We start from the raw sequence: 14,835 nt of genomic DNA on the forward strand, positions 1-14,835 counted from the left end.
TGTCCGAGGCCGCCGGTCGTCGCCGCCGTCGGCTCGCGCCGCCCCCAGCCGAGCTCGCCGCCCGCGCACCGCGGATCCGGTCGGGCTGGACCGGATCCGGCCGCCTCGACCTCGCCGGCCGCCTCCCCGCGCCTCCCCGTGCCTCCTCGGCCCTCTCGACCTCGCCGGAGGCTCCCTCCGTCCACTCCGGCAAACTACTCCGGCGAACTCCAGATCCAGATCTGAACGAGGTTGACCCCGTTTTTCGTGCAAGTCCCGAAATAATTGCATATTTTTAGCCCCTGTTCATCGCATCATAACTCTGCACCTGTAGCTCAATTTCGTGCGTGTAATATGTAAAAATGTTCGTTGTGAGATGCTCTACATTTCATTCCATTGTGCCATGCTTGTTTGAGTTCATCTTGATGCCCGAATCATCGTTGCAAGAGTGCTATATGATGTTAATCTGCTGAAACTGTTATAACTTGGTGATTTGTCATTTTTGTTGCATTTGATGTGTGCATCCTATGAGCATGAGCTCTACATGTGTTTTGAACTACATCATGCCATATTTACAGAGATGCAATCCATGTATTTTTATGAGTCTTGTAGTGAGTGCATCGAGCTTGTTAAGTAGGGTACTTGCTGTTGCTGTTTTGCTAGGCTGAATCTGTTATTTTGTGATGCTATGTAAACCTGCTGCTACAAGTCATTCTATGCACAATCTGGAGATGTTCACTAAAGATGTTTTGTTATACATGTCATGCTCTATCCATCCATGCCCCTGTTTGCATCTATAGTCTGCTGTAGGTTGTTGTAATCTTGCTCCAAAGTTGCTAAATAATGTTGCTGTCAGCCTGTCAACATTAAGTTCAGTTTTGCCATGTGACTTTTCTAGTGATCCATCCACCCTATGAACTTGTTATTGCCATGCTTAGCTTAATAAACATGTCTTCTTACTGTTAGTTACCTTGTCATGCCATGTATTGCTCTGTGGTGAGTGGTACAAGCTCACCAACATGCCTACTTATTGTTGTTCCTGCCATGTTTAAATCTGTCATATAACTTGCTATGTTTACGTGGGTGCCATCATATCTTCTGGTCCTTTTTGGCTCTTGGTCAGTAAAGGACTTTTGTTCTATGCAATTAGTAGGTTAATTCCATGCCTTTGTTTGCCATGATAAGTTCTTGTAGCTTGTTGTTTGATAGCTCTAAACATTGCAACCTGATGTTATTTCTGCAAAGTCTGAAACTGTTACTATTTGCAATCTTGCCATGTGTGTTTGAGAATGTTCTAGTCATTTCTGGAGATAGCTCAGTGTTCATGTTTTGTTATGCTTTACCTATACATCATGCCCATGCATTTTGTTTTCATGTATAGATGATGTAGCATATTGTTTTGATGCTTGCTAGATGCCTAGTTGCTGTTTTGGACAGCTTGTCCTTTAAACTTGTATAGAGTGCATGTGTTGAACCGTTGCTCCGTTTTGAGTGTGCTCTATATGATACTTTCTTGATTTTGCATGTAGTTTCCTATTATCATGTTGCATCCTTGTTTTGAGGTGTTTTCTTGTTGTTCGTATGCATTTTGCATCTATGCCATGTTTAACTTGTTTTGCTCATATCTTCTAAGCCGTAGCTCCGAACTAAATGAACTTTATATGTAACTTGACTAGAATCTCGTGTAGATCATCTTGTTGCATCTTAACTTGCTATTTGAAAACTTGAACATAAGGTTTATTCAGATCTGGACCAATTTCAAAATTTGCATATGAGGACTTACCGGTTTAGTTCTATGTTGTTTCTGGCCTCATTTAAACTTACCTTGATGTGTTGTTCTTGTTTGCATCATCTCTTGCCATGAGTAGCTTCATGTAGTCTTGTCTTGCATCATGCTTGGTTGTGCATCTTGTCTTGCCTATGTGTGGTGTGTTTACCATGTTGTGTGCTTCTTCTCGATAGTTCCCGTTTCGTTGCGCTCGTGAGGATTCATTCGTCTACGCTTGGTTCGTCTTCGTGGCTTCATCTTCTTCATGGACTCATTCTTCTTCCTAGCGGGATTTCAGGAAAGATGACGGTCACCTTGGATCTCACTACTATCATTGCTATGCTAGTTGCTTTGTTCTATCGCTATGCTGCGCTACCTATCACTTGTTCTTCAAGCCTCCCAAATTGCCATGTCAGCCTCTAACCTTGTCACCCTTCCTAGCAAACCATTGCTTGGCTATGTTACTGCTTTGCTCAAACCCTCTTATAGCATTGTTAGTTGTAGGTGAAGTTGAAGATTGCTCCATGGTGGACAGGATTATGTTGGGATATCACAATATCTCTTATTTAATTAATGCATCTATATACTTGGTAAGGGTGGAAGGCTCGGCCTTATGCATGGTGTTTTGTTCCACTCTTGCCGCCCTAGTTTCTGTCATACCAGTGTTATGTTCCCGGATTTTGTGTTCCTTACGCGGTTGGGTGATTTATGGGACCCCCTCGACAGTTTGCTTTGAATAAAACTCTTCCAGCAAGGCCCAACCTTGGTTTTACCATTTGCCTCACCACCACCTACATTTCCCTTGGGAGTAATTAACCCAAGGGTCATCTTTATTCAGCCCCCCCCCCCCGGGCCAATGCTTGTCTAAGTGTTGGTCCGAACCAGAGCCACTTGCAGCGCCACCTCGGGGAAACTTGAGGTCTGGTTTTAGTTGTACGTAGTGTTCATCCGGTGTTGCCCTGAGAACGAGATATGTGCTGCTCCTATAGGGATTGTCGGCGCATCGGGCGGTCTTGCTGGTCTTGTTTTACCATTGTCGAAATGTCTTGTAAACCGGGATTCCGAGTCTAATCGGGTCTTCCTGGAAGAAGGAATATCCTTCGTTGATCGCAAGAGCTTATCATGGGCTAAGTTGGGACACCCCTGCAGGGTATAAACTTTGGAAAGCCGTGCCCGCGGTTATGTGGCAGATGGGAATTTTTTAATGTCCGGTTGTAGATAACTTGACACCAGATCCAAATTAAAACGCATCAACCGCGTGTGTAGCCGTGATGGTCTCTTTTCGGCGGAGTCCGGGAAGTGAACACGGTTTTTGGGTTATGTTTGACATAAGTAGGAGTTCAAGATCACTTCTTGATCATTGATAGCTTCACGACCGTTCCGCTTGCTCTCTTCTCACTCTTATTTGCGTATGTTAGCCACCATATATGCTTAGTCGCTGTTGCAACCTCACCTCTTTACCCCTTCCTTTCCCTTTAAGCTTTGCTAGTCTTGATACCCATGGTAATGGGATTGCTGAGTCCTCGTGGCTCACAGATTACTACAAAAACTGTTGCAGGTGCAGGTTATGCAATGATCTTGACGCGAGAGCGATGTTTGCTTACCTTGGAGTTCTTCTTCTGCTTCTTCTTTGATCAGGGGGATAGGTTCCAGGTCGACAACCTGGGCTAGCAGGGTGGATGTCGGTTGAGTTTCTGTTTGTGTTTCATCCGTAGTCGGATGATGCTCTTATGTTTTGTGATGTGCTATTCGTGTGGCATTGTATGCCTCTTGTATGTATTCCCATATATTATGTAATGTTGATGTAATGATATCCACCTTGCAAAAGCGTCTTCAAGATGCGCTTCTATCCTTGGTGGGACCTTCGAGTTCCTTTAGGATAGGGTCTCATCTTGGGCGTGACAAGTTGGTATCAGAGCCTCGACCGACCCTAGGAGCCCCCTTGATTGATCGTGTAGTCTGGCCGTTGTCGAGTCTAGAAGAAAACTGTTTTCGGAGTCTAGTTATATCGGAGAGTAGGAATTCTTTTTACTCCTCAGCCCCTTCGTCGCTCTGGTAAGGAATCTTGACGTAGGTGTTTTGACTTACTCCTCTTCCCGTTCAAACTTTCTTTAGGTTCACGCAGTTAGTTTTCGTTCGTTGGTTCTCAGCTCTTTTCATCCGGTGCATTTCTCGTCAAGTTGACTCGAGCCTCTTCATCGTTGCCAAGTTCAATCCTTAGTTCGCTCTCAACGAAGTTGTTTCTTTGTCCTCAGTTGTTTTCTTTTCCCACCCGCCCACCCTTCTTCTTCTTGGAACCGGAGTCCGTAATCGAGTATCCATCCTACTCGTGCGAAGTCTTTGCTTTCTTTCCTCAATGATTTCAACCGGTATTTTCTCTACAAGATATTCGTTGTTTCCCCTCCCAAGTTGCCTTTGTTTTTCCCGCCCTCCCACCCCTTTTTCTTCCCGGAGCTTGAGTCTCTCTCTTGACCATCTATTTCACCCGTGTGGAGCCTCTTCAGTCTTTCGTCAATTGTTTCAACCGGTGAATTCTCTTTTGTTTGACATTCTTCATCTCTTTTCCGGTGGATTCAATTCTAATTTTTGGTAGTGATTATATTCTTCTCCTCGGCTCAAGTGTTTTCCCTGCTCGTTTGCCTCTCGCCAGTTATCCTTCCGGAGTGCTCAAGACATCTCAAAAGATTCGTCTGTGTTCGAATTAATTCGAGGTTGTCACCTCATTCAAATATTTGAATTGTTCCGGTGCTTCATCTATCTGTTCATCAACCCTTTCCAACGGTGTTTTCTTTTAGTGGGCCCTAACCCACAGGTCTTTTCCCAGGATCTTACCTGACTCTTCTAATCATTCCGGAGCCATTCCTAATTCTTTTCAAGTATGACATAAGAATGAATTTCATCAGTCAGATGCCTTTCCAAGATCGATTTCAAATCATTTTCATTGTTGGCTCAACCTCTCTGCTTCTCATTCTACCGGAGTATCTCAGTAATTTTGGTGTTGTTTCTCGTTGTCATTTAAAGACCGAAGAAGAGTTTTTCCTCTAAATCTTGCCCGTTTCTCTCAAAGATTTGTGGTTCTAGCTTCATGTTATCCTCTCAAATTATTCCATTTGTCAGATATTCTTTTCTTACCCATCCAGAGTATGTCAGAAGTTGTTTTTCCATTTCTTTTCACCGGAGGCCAACGTTCCAGAAGAATTCTTCGTCCTCACCTTTCAGCTATCGTTATCCAATTATCCCAGTGATCCAGTCTCTTTCATCAGTCATTTCCAAATTCTTACGGTGGGTCGTTCAAGATTCTTTTTCCTTGATTATCATTCAATCTATTCATTCTTTCCAATCTACCGGTGGTTCATGAAAACTTTCTCAAGTTTTGTGCTATATTCCCCCTTAATCCTTTTCAAGAAGAATAAGTAGTATGCGAAATCCATTGCTAGTCATCAATTTAATTTGATGAAGTTTAAGCATACAATAAATCTTATTCTTATTTCATCCAAGTGAGTAATCCCTTCCTTCGGAGTTTGTTCTTGATGAATAAATTCTAGTTCCAAGTGTTTCCATCTTTTCTTTTCCGGAGTTCAAATTTCCTCGACCATTTCGTCGGAACCTCCACCTGAATCATCACAAGGCTCATCTTATTCTTTCATCCTTCATTATATCTCGTCATCCTTTTGTACCGGAGTTCTTCATGGTGGTTCTTCATGATTTAATTCATTCTTCAAGAGTTCATCAAGTATCATTCCATCCTCTCAAGTTCATGTTTTATTCTTTCAAGGTTCAGCCGGAGTGCTGCCTAAATCCTTTAAGTCTTATTTGTTTCTTATCTCGTTCTAACTAGAGTGGTTTCATAGTCTATCTGATTCCGTGAGCTTTCGATTCTCGTCATTCTCGTCGTTCCTCTCTTCTTCTCGTGTGCTCGCGATTCTTTGCTTCTCCTCTTAAGTTCTTGCTTCACATCATCCCTTTTCCCCTTCTGTCTCGGTCCTAAGATCTCGGGACGAGATCTCTTGTTAGTGGAGGAGTGTTGTAACACCCCGGATTCGATGCGCCAGGTGTCTGCCAGTTATTCGCCATTGTTGCCATGTCATTTGCTTGCGTGTTGCATTTTGCCATGTCATCATGTGCATTTCATTTTGCATACGTATTCGTTTCTTGCATTTGAGCATTTTCCCCGTTGTCCGTTTTGCAATCCAGCACTCCTATGCCCTCCGGCGTCCCCCTTTTGTCTCTTGTTGTGAGCGGGTGTTGAACTTTCTCAGAATGGCCCGAGGTTTGCCAAGCGTCCTTGGTATAGTACCGGTATACCTCCTGTCAAGTTTCGTGCCATTTGGAGTTTGTTTGATACTCCAATGGTTATCTAGGGAACCGTAAAGTCCTCTTTTGTGTGCAGCCCAACACCCCTCCAAAACAACCCAATAACCCATACAAACCCCCTTCATCCTCTCGGTCGTTCGATCACGATCGCGTGGCCGAAAACCGCACCTCATTTGGACTCTCCTAGCTCCCAGAATCTATAAATAGGTGTCCTCCCCCGAAATTCGCGAATGATTTCCCCTGAAACCCTAGCTTCTTCCTCCTCCAGCCGCCGGACATGTCCGCGCCCCGGCCGGACACGTCCGCCCCGCTCCCCCGTCCAACAGCAGTGCGCCACGTGGCGTTCGCCGCCTCCCACCATCGCGCGGCCCGCGGGACCCGGGTCGGGCTCGCGCGAGGCCGCGCCGCCGCGACCGTCCGCCCGCCTAGCCCGGTTCCCTCCGCCGCCCGCTCGGCCGTGCGCCGCCCGTGCGCTGCCGCCCGCCGGCCTCCTCCTCCGCCATCGCCGTCCGGTTCCTCATCGTCGGCTCCGCCGCGCCATCCTCCGCCCGACGCTGCCGCGCCGCTGCGCGTCCCGCGCAGGCGCCGGCCGTCCGCGCCGCCCCAGCGCCCGCGTTTGCCCCTCGTCGCCCCATGCTCGAGGCCTCCGGTCGCCGTCGCTGTCGGCTCGCGCCGCCCGCAGCCGAGCTCGCCGCCAGCGGCCGCGGATCCGGTCGGGCTGGACCGGATCCGGCCGCCTCGACCTCGCCGGCCGCCTCCCCGCGCCTCCCCGTGCCTCCCCGGCCCTCTCGACCTCGCCGGATGCTCCCTCCGTCCACTCCGGCGAACTACTCCGGCGAACTCCAGATCCAGATCTGAACGAGGTTGACCCCGTTTTTCGTCCAAGTCCCGAAATAATTGCATATTTTTATGCCCTGTTCATCGCATCATAACTCTGCATCTGTAGCTCCATTTAGTGCATGTAATATGTCAAAATGTTCTTTGTGAGATGCTCTACATTTCATTCCATTATTCCATGCTTGTTTGAGTTCATCTTGATTCCCGAATCATCGTTGCAAAAGTGCTATATGATGTTAATCTGCTGAAACAGTTATAACTTGGTGATTTGTCATTTTTGTTGCATTTGATGTGTGCATCCTATGAGCATGAGCTCTATATGTGTTCTGAACTACATCATGCCATCTTTACAGAGATGCAATCCATGTATTTTTGTGAGTCTTGTAGTTAGTGCATCCAGCTTGTTAAGTAGGGTACTTGCTGTTGCTGTTTTGCTAGGCTGAATCTGTTATTTTGTGATGCTATGTAAACCTGCTGCTACAAGTCATTCTATGCATAATCTGAAGATGTTCACTAAGGATGTTTTGTTATACATGTCATGCTCTATCCATCCATGGCCCTGGTTGCATTTATAGGCTGTTGTAGCTTGTTGTAATCTTGCTCCAAAGTTGCTAAATAATGTTGTTGTCAGCCTGTCAACATTAAGTTCAGTTTTGCCATGTGATTTTTTTCTAGTGATCCATGCACCCTATGAACTTGTTCTTGCCATTCTTAGCTTAATGAACATGTCTTCTTATGGTTAGTTACCTTGTCATGCCATGTATTGCTCTGTGGTGAGTGGTACAAGCTCACCAACATGCCTACTTATTGTTGTTCCTGCCATGTTTAAATCTGTCATATAACTTGCTATGTTTACGTGGGTGCCATCATATCTTCTGGTCCTTTTTGGCTCTTGGTCAGTAAAGGACTTTTGTTCTATGCAATTAGTAGGTTAATGCCATGCCTTTATTTTCCATGATAAGTTCCTGTAGCTTGTTGTTTGATAGCTCTAAACATTGCAACCTGATGTTATTTCTGCAAAGTCTGAAACTGTTACTATTTGCAATCTTGCCATGTGTGTTTGAGCATGTTCTAGTGATTTCTAGAGATAGCTCAGTGTTCATGTTTTGTTATGCTTTACCTGTACATCATGCCCATGCCACTTGTTTTCATGTACAGATGCTATAGCATATTGTTTTGATGCTTGCTAGATGCCTAGTTATGTTTTGGATAGCTTGTCCTTTAAACTTGTATAGAGTGCATGTGTTGAACCGTTGCTCCGTTTTGAGTGTGCTCTATATGATACTTTCTTGATTTTGCATGTAGTTTCATATTATCATGTTGCATCCTTGTTTTGAGGTGTTTGCTTGTTGTTCGTATGCATTTTGCATCTATGCCATGTTTAACTTGTTTTGCTCATATCTTCTAGGCCGTAGCTCCGAACTAAATGAACTTTATATGTAACTTGACTAGAATCTCGTGTAGATCATCTTGGTGCATCTTAACTTGTTGTTTAACAACTTGAACATAAGGTTTATTCAGATCTGGACCAATTTCGAAATTTGCATATGAGGACTTACCGGTTTAGTTCTATGTTGTTTCCGGCCTCATTTAAACTTACCTTGATGTGTTCTTCTTGTTTGCATCATCTCTTGACATGAGTAGCTTCATGTAGTCTTGTCTTGCATCATGCTTGGTTGTGCATCTTGTCTTGCATCATGTGGTGTGTTTACCATGTTGTGTGCTTCTTCTCGATAGTTCCCGTTTCGTTGCGCTCGTGAGGATTCGTTCGTCTACGCTTGGTTCGTCTTCGTGGCTTCATCTTCTTCATGGACTCATTTTTCTTCCTAGCGGGATTTCAGGCAAGATGACCGTCACCTTGGATCTCACTACTATCATTGCTATGCTAGTTGCTTCGTTCTATCGCTATGCTGTGCTACCTATCACTTGTTCTTCAAGCCTCCCAAATTGCCATGTCAGCCTCTAACCTTGTCACCCTTCCTAGCAAACCATTGCTTGGCTATGTTACTGCTTTGCTCAGCCCCTCTTATAGCGTTGTTAGTTGTAGGTGAAGTTGAAGATTGCTCCATGGTGGACAGGATTATGTTGGGATATCACAATATCTCTTATTTAATTAATGCATCTATATACTTGGTAAAGGGTGGAAGGCTCGACCTTATGCCTGGTGTTTTGTTCCACTCTTGCCGCCCTAGTTTCCGTCATACCAGTGTTATGTTCCCGGATTTTGCGTTCCTTACGTGGTTGGGTGATTTATGGGACCCCCTCGACAGTTCGCTTTGAATAAGACTCCTTCGGCAAGGCCCAACCTTGGTTTTACCATTTGCCTCACCACCACCTACATTTCCCTTGGGAGTAATTAACCCAAGGATCATCTTTATTCAGCCCCCCAGGGCCAATGCTTATCTAAGTGTTGGTCCGAACCAGAGCCACTTGCAGCGCCACCTCAAGGAAACTTGAGGTCTGGTTTTAGTTGTACGTAGTGTTCATCCGGTGTTGCCCTGAGAACGAGATATGTGCAGCTCCTATCGAGATTGTCGGCGCATCGGGCGGTCTTGCTGGTCTTGTTTTACCATTGTCGAAATGTCTTGCAAACCGGGATTCCGAGTCTGATCGGTTCTTCTTGGGAGAAGGAATATCCTTTGTTGATCGCGAGAGATTATCATGGGCTAAGTTGGGACACCCCTGCAGGGTATAAACTTTTGAAAGCCGTGCCCTCGGTTATGTGGCAAATGGGAATTTGTTAATGTCCGGTTGTAAATAACTTGACACCAGATCCGAATTAAAATGCATCAACCGCGTGTGTAGCCGTGATGGTCTCTTTTCGGCGGAGTCCGAGAAGTGTACACGGTTTTTGGGTTATGTTTGACGTAAGTAGGAGTTCAGGATCACTTCTTGATCATTGCTAGCTTCACGACCATTCCGCTTGCTCTCTTCTCGCTCTTATTTGCGTATGTTAGCCACCATATATGCTTAGTCGCTGCTGCAACCTCACCGCTTTACCCCTTCCTTTCCCTTTAAGCTTTGCTAGTCTTGATACCCATGGTAATGGGATTGCTGAGTCCTCGTGGCTCACAGATTACTACAAAAACTGTTGCAGGTGCAGGTTATGCAATGATCTTGACGCGAGAGCGATGTTTGCTTACCTTGGAGTTCTTCTTCTGCTTCTTCTTCGATCAGGGGGATATGTTCCAGGTCGGCAGCCTGGGCTAGCAGGGTGGATGTCGGTTGAGTTTCTGTTTGTGTTTCATCCATAGTCGGATGATGCTCTTATGTTTTGTGATGTGGTATTCGTGTGGCATTGTATGCCTCTTGTATGTGTCCCCATCTATTATGTAATGTTGATGTAATGATATCCACCTTGCAAAAGCGTCTTCAAGATGCGCTTCTATCCTTGGTGGGACCTTCGAGTTCCTTTAGGATAGGGTCGCATCTTGGGCGTGACACTTCTTTTATGTAAGCACACGCGTCAACGTGTAGTATGCGCACAAGTCAGCCTCAAATCTGTGGAAAACAGCAGACATGCCATCTGCCATTATTTCTAATAATGTATAGCCCATTTGCTAATCCTTAAGAATTCTTTTGGATCCCATCTTCTTTTTGTTAGCATTACACCCCATATTGTGGGCACGGTTAAAAAGTATACGAAATTTTGCATATTTCGGTGCGGTCAACTGTTTTTAATCCAGAAATATCGATTCACATTCAAACTATTTTGAAAAATAATTTATATAAATATAAAATCCAAATGATTGTCCACGCATAAAAATCAATGGAATTTAAAATCTTGTAATGAAAAAAATTGAAAGTAATTCCCGGTTTGATGTGTTTTAAAAATGTACAGCCCATTTCTGGGCAAACTGAATGAAACTCTCCTCGTCTTGAAAGATTTGCAGCCCAGCAGGGCCGATAAAGCAAGCAGGCCTTGTTTGGGTTTTTTTTAAAAATAGAACTGGGCTAGCCATTTTCAGCAAGAAAAAAACACAACTGGGCTCATGATGTGGTAAACATAAATAAAACCCTGGCTAGATGGGCCACGGCCCCCGCACAGCTCCGTTGTTACCCTGATCCATCGCTAAAACTAGTATAAATAACAAATGCTTGTTCCTCAAAAAAAATGAGCGACCTGTTGGGTCCCTGGTGTCAGCCGCTCGTAGTGTAATTCTCTCGTTTATTGACGACGTTGACAATGGCGTGAGCCCCAGATGTCCAACCATTAGGAGGAACCATATTTTTCGACTTGTAATATAGAGGCACTTGCTTGCGTACTGCCATGAAGCTGGTGGGTCCCTACTGTCGTCCTCTCCACGTACAGTCATCTCCTTGTTCCTCTCGGTTGTTGACGACGTTGACAACGCAACAGGGTGGCGCACCACGCACAGCGAGCGAACCAAGGCCGCAAAGCGGAGGACGATGGCGAGGCCTCAGACGGAACGAACAGGAGCCGTGGAAGATGCGCCGGTCCAGTCGCAAGCAGAGGGGAGTACGAGGGTTGACTGGTTCGGGTCCGGGTGCGTGTTGGGGCTGACGTCGCCGGAGAATAACATGACGTGTGGGGGAATAAAGGGAGGGACTGGCCAATGTTGGAGCGTACGTACGGTAGGGCGGCGGAGGCGTAGCCAGCCATGGGATGCGGGAGCAGGCAGAGCCGACGAGGTGATTCGGTTTGGGTGGCTGGAGGAAGAAGACAAGAGATAGAAGATACACAACAGATGTTGGATGTCAATCCAACGGCTGGTAGACAGAATCGTTTGTTGACTGGCTAGGCTATTTCCTCGCGGGTCCCAAATGTCAGAATCCAAATTTGTCATGGTCATGCAGCCTTTCCTATGAAAATTTACAGTCCATTTGATGTGCTAGTTCGAAATAAGTTTGTGGGTGCTGGTGGGGGCTAATCACTTGGCTTTTGTAATGCACAATGAGCTCAAGCAGCCGGCGAGAGTGATGTTATTTCCCTTGGTTGGGATTTGTTACAATATTTCACTCTAAATTAAACGAATGGCATGCCATGCCTTGTTTCAAAGAAAATATGACAGTCACATCTGAGTTGAAAAGGGCAGGAACATCTAACTCCAGCTTACAAACTGTACAAAAGCACGAGGGTTAATTGTTCATCAAGTTTACAAAAAAACCCAGGTTGAAAAGGGCAACAACATCTAACTCCAGCACTATTTTCAGCAGTCCCTGTCAAATGGATCGGTCGGGTCCATAGAATGAACATCCCGGGTCGTAAAATTTACTGGATTCTGACCACAATATGTTGTAAATAGAAGCCCGACACGTTCAGATGCTCTTTTGCCCACCTGAAACTCCTTTTTTTACTCTTCGACATACCCATCCGTCAAAACCATGCTGCTGATAAACTTAAGCCTGATGGACAATAGTAACCTCGCATTCAGCAGGAAGAATGTGACAAATCTAGTGTTTGCATGGTTGGCTACATATCGTTCTAGCGTTATTGTCTTCAATCGAATCTCATGAGAAGTGAGAAAATCCCGATGCTTACGAATCCACCGATTGGTTATAACTTTCTTACCTAGTCTTGTTGCCTAAATAGACATGAAGATTGAAAACAGTTAAGGTCTAAAAAAGAGTGTTGAAAGAGCAACAGCTGAACGGTTAATTCTAGTACACTATATGCAGGCTTCCAATGTGCGTGAAATTATCACCTTTATATACAACTTCTCCAGACATGGAAAGCATTGCAGCAAGCCAATAATCTTGTTCATATCAAAACTAATCATTTGGATATATAAGATCTTGACAGAATCCAGCACCATTGATAGGCCATCCATGGAGAAACTCTTCATTGAGCATAGAACATAATATTAGTACAAAATGTGTACTCCAAGATGATATATAACTTATGGGCAGAAATTTAAAATGCAGCTTATGGTTACAAGTGTAGATGATAATATAAAGTACCTGAAGAAATGTGGAGCCAAACACCATATTGAAATGAGCACAGAGATCATGTATTACACCCAAGGTCTCCAGTTTAGGCGCAGAGAGGACGGTTATTTGCAATGGTGAATAACTAGAATCAAGGATCAACCTTTGAAGTGAAGGGGCATCTTGGATAATGAGCTGCCTTCCGTCAAAAGAAATTCCAATTCTTACAAGGTTAGGTGACTTTATTTGGAGACAACCGATTCTAACTGTGAAAACAAGCACCAAGCACTCCAGGGAAGGGCAACTGGAGTGGATGATGTTGTGTAATGAGGACTTCGATATATGAACCCACACAAGTGAAAGTTTCTTGAGAAATGGGAGTCGAAGGTTTAGTACCAGATTGTCTGGTAGGTAGCACATTGCAAAGGTGGCGGTGTGGAGAGAGGAGGAAAACCGCGAGATGGACATCGGTGTTGAGGGCATAAGTTCATGGCGTTCGGTATGTGGTATGTGATTTCCAGGGGAATAGTAGAACTCAAGCAGCTGTAGTTCTGTGAATTCAGGGGATTTCAGCCAGGCGTCCACTGTGCAGGGCATGGTATGCTTGCTCAGGTAGCATGACGGGATGCAGAGGCTTTGAATGGAGCCCTGGTGGGAGCAGATGATGGCTCTGGGGATTTCAAAATCATTGAAGAGAGATAGCTGATGATAGTCGAGATTAAGGGGCACGTCACGCCATAGAGGGCGCCACCGAATTGAGAGGACTTGGGTGCGGCAGCAACCTTGGTGGGGAGAAGCGAGATTATCTCCCCAAGGACGGCATCCGGGAGATCGCTGATGCGGTCCACCCGAGATTCTACGGGTTCCTGGGATCCGGTGGGGGCGGGGTCGCCGCTTCTCCCTGTGCTGCCGGGTGCGGGATCTACAACAGGTGTCGCCACTGGCGGGAGCCTCATCTTCTTGGCGCGGGGGTCAGCCAACTCCATTTTCCTCGAGGGTGTCGCGTCACGCTCACGGATTTGAGCAGAGTTATGAATGACGAGCCTAGTTGTAGTGCGAGTGAAGAAGATGGGGAGCTGAGGTTTTTTCTGTAGTAGTGAGGAAGAAGGGGAGCTGGGGTTTTCTGTGGAAGTGAGGTGAGGAATTTGGGGGTACAAGTGCAGCGAGCTGACGTGAGGTGGGTGGGAGCGAGAAGGAAGAAGAGCACCCAGATTTTGGAGGGGGGGGGGGTGCTGGGTGTGGGTAGCGCCTCTCATTCAGTAAATATAGGGATTTTGAATTGATTTTACTATTTACTAGTGTGGATGGGCTGTTTTGTCTTGGGCCCAGAGAAACAATTACTACTAGTACAGTGGAGACACTCTACAGCTACCCAGAAAAACAATTACTACTAGTACAGTGGAGACACTCTACCGCTTCTGGCTCCTCCTAGGTCATTGAAACGTCTCCCTCTACTGAATGCCGTTATACTTTTGTTCAACGACATGCGAGCCATGCAGCGCGCGAGCCCAAATGCCATCCACCAAATTAGAAGGCAGTATGCAGGCGAAGAGTCATCCCGGTCGTAGCGCGGCAGTAACGAGCCGTCGTATCACAAAACCCCACCCCCCGCAGTCTAAGTTTGACGGATGAAGCAACCATCATTTCACTCTTCGCTGAATCCCCTTATCCCTCACCGTCTTCAAGAAAGGCAACACTCGCATCTGCCACTGTTGTTCTCTCCCAACGAAGGGAAGGCAAGTGGATCCGTGATGTTGGTATATTTTCGTTTAGAGAAAAAAAAAGAACTTTTGCAAAGCAGTAACCGATCCTCACTCTCTTTTTTGTTTCATTGTCATTGCAATTGTGTTTTCCTTTCAGTGCTCTCCTAGTATTCGTCAGTTTCATGATGGACCAAGGAGAACCAGGCAAAGATCTGCCAATATTGGAGCAGACGCGAGAGGCTGATCCCCACGAGATAGAGAGCTCCAAGAAGATGGAGGCAGTCACCGAGCCGACCCCTGATACGCTCACGGCCACTACTGAGATGGTCAACACCCCGTTTGAGG

The sequence above is a fragment of the Triticum dicoccoides genome, chromosome 3B, assembly GCF_002162155.2.
Source record: "Triticum dicoccoides isolate Atlit2015 ecotype Zavitan chromosome 3B, WEW_v2.0, whole genome shotgun sequence".
Classification (NCBI taxonomy): Eukaryota; Viridiplantae; Streptophyta; class Magnoliopsida; order Poales; family Poaceae; genus Triticum; species Triticum dicoccoides.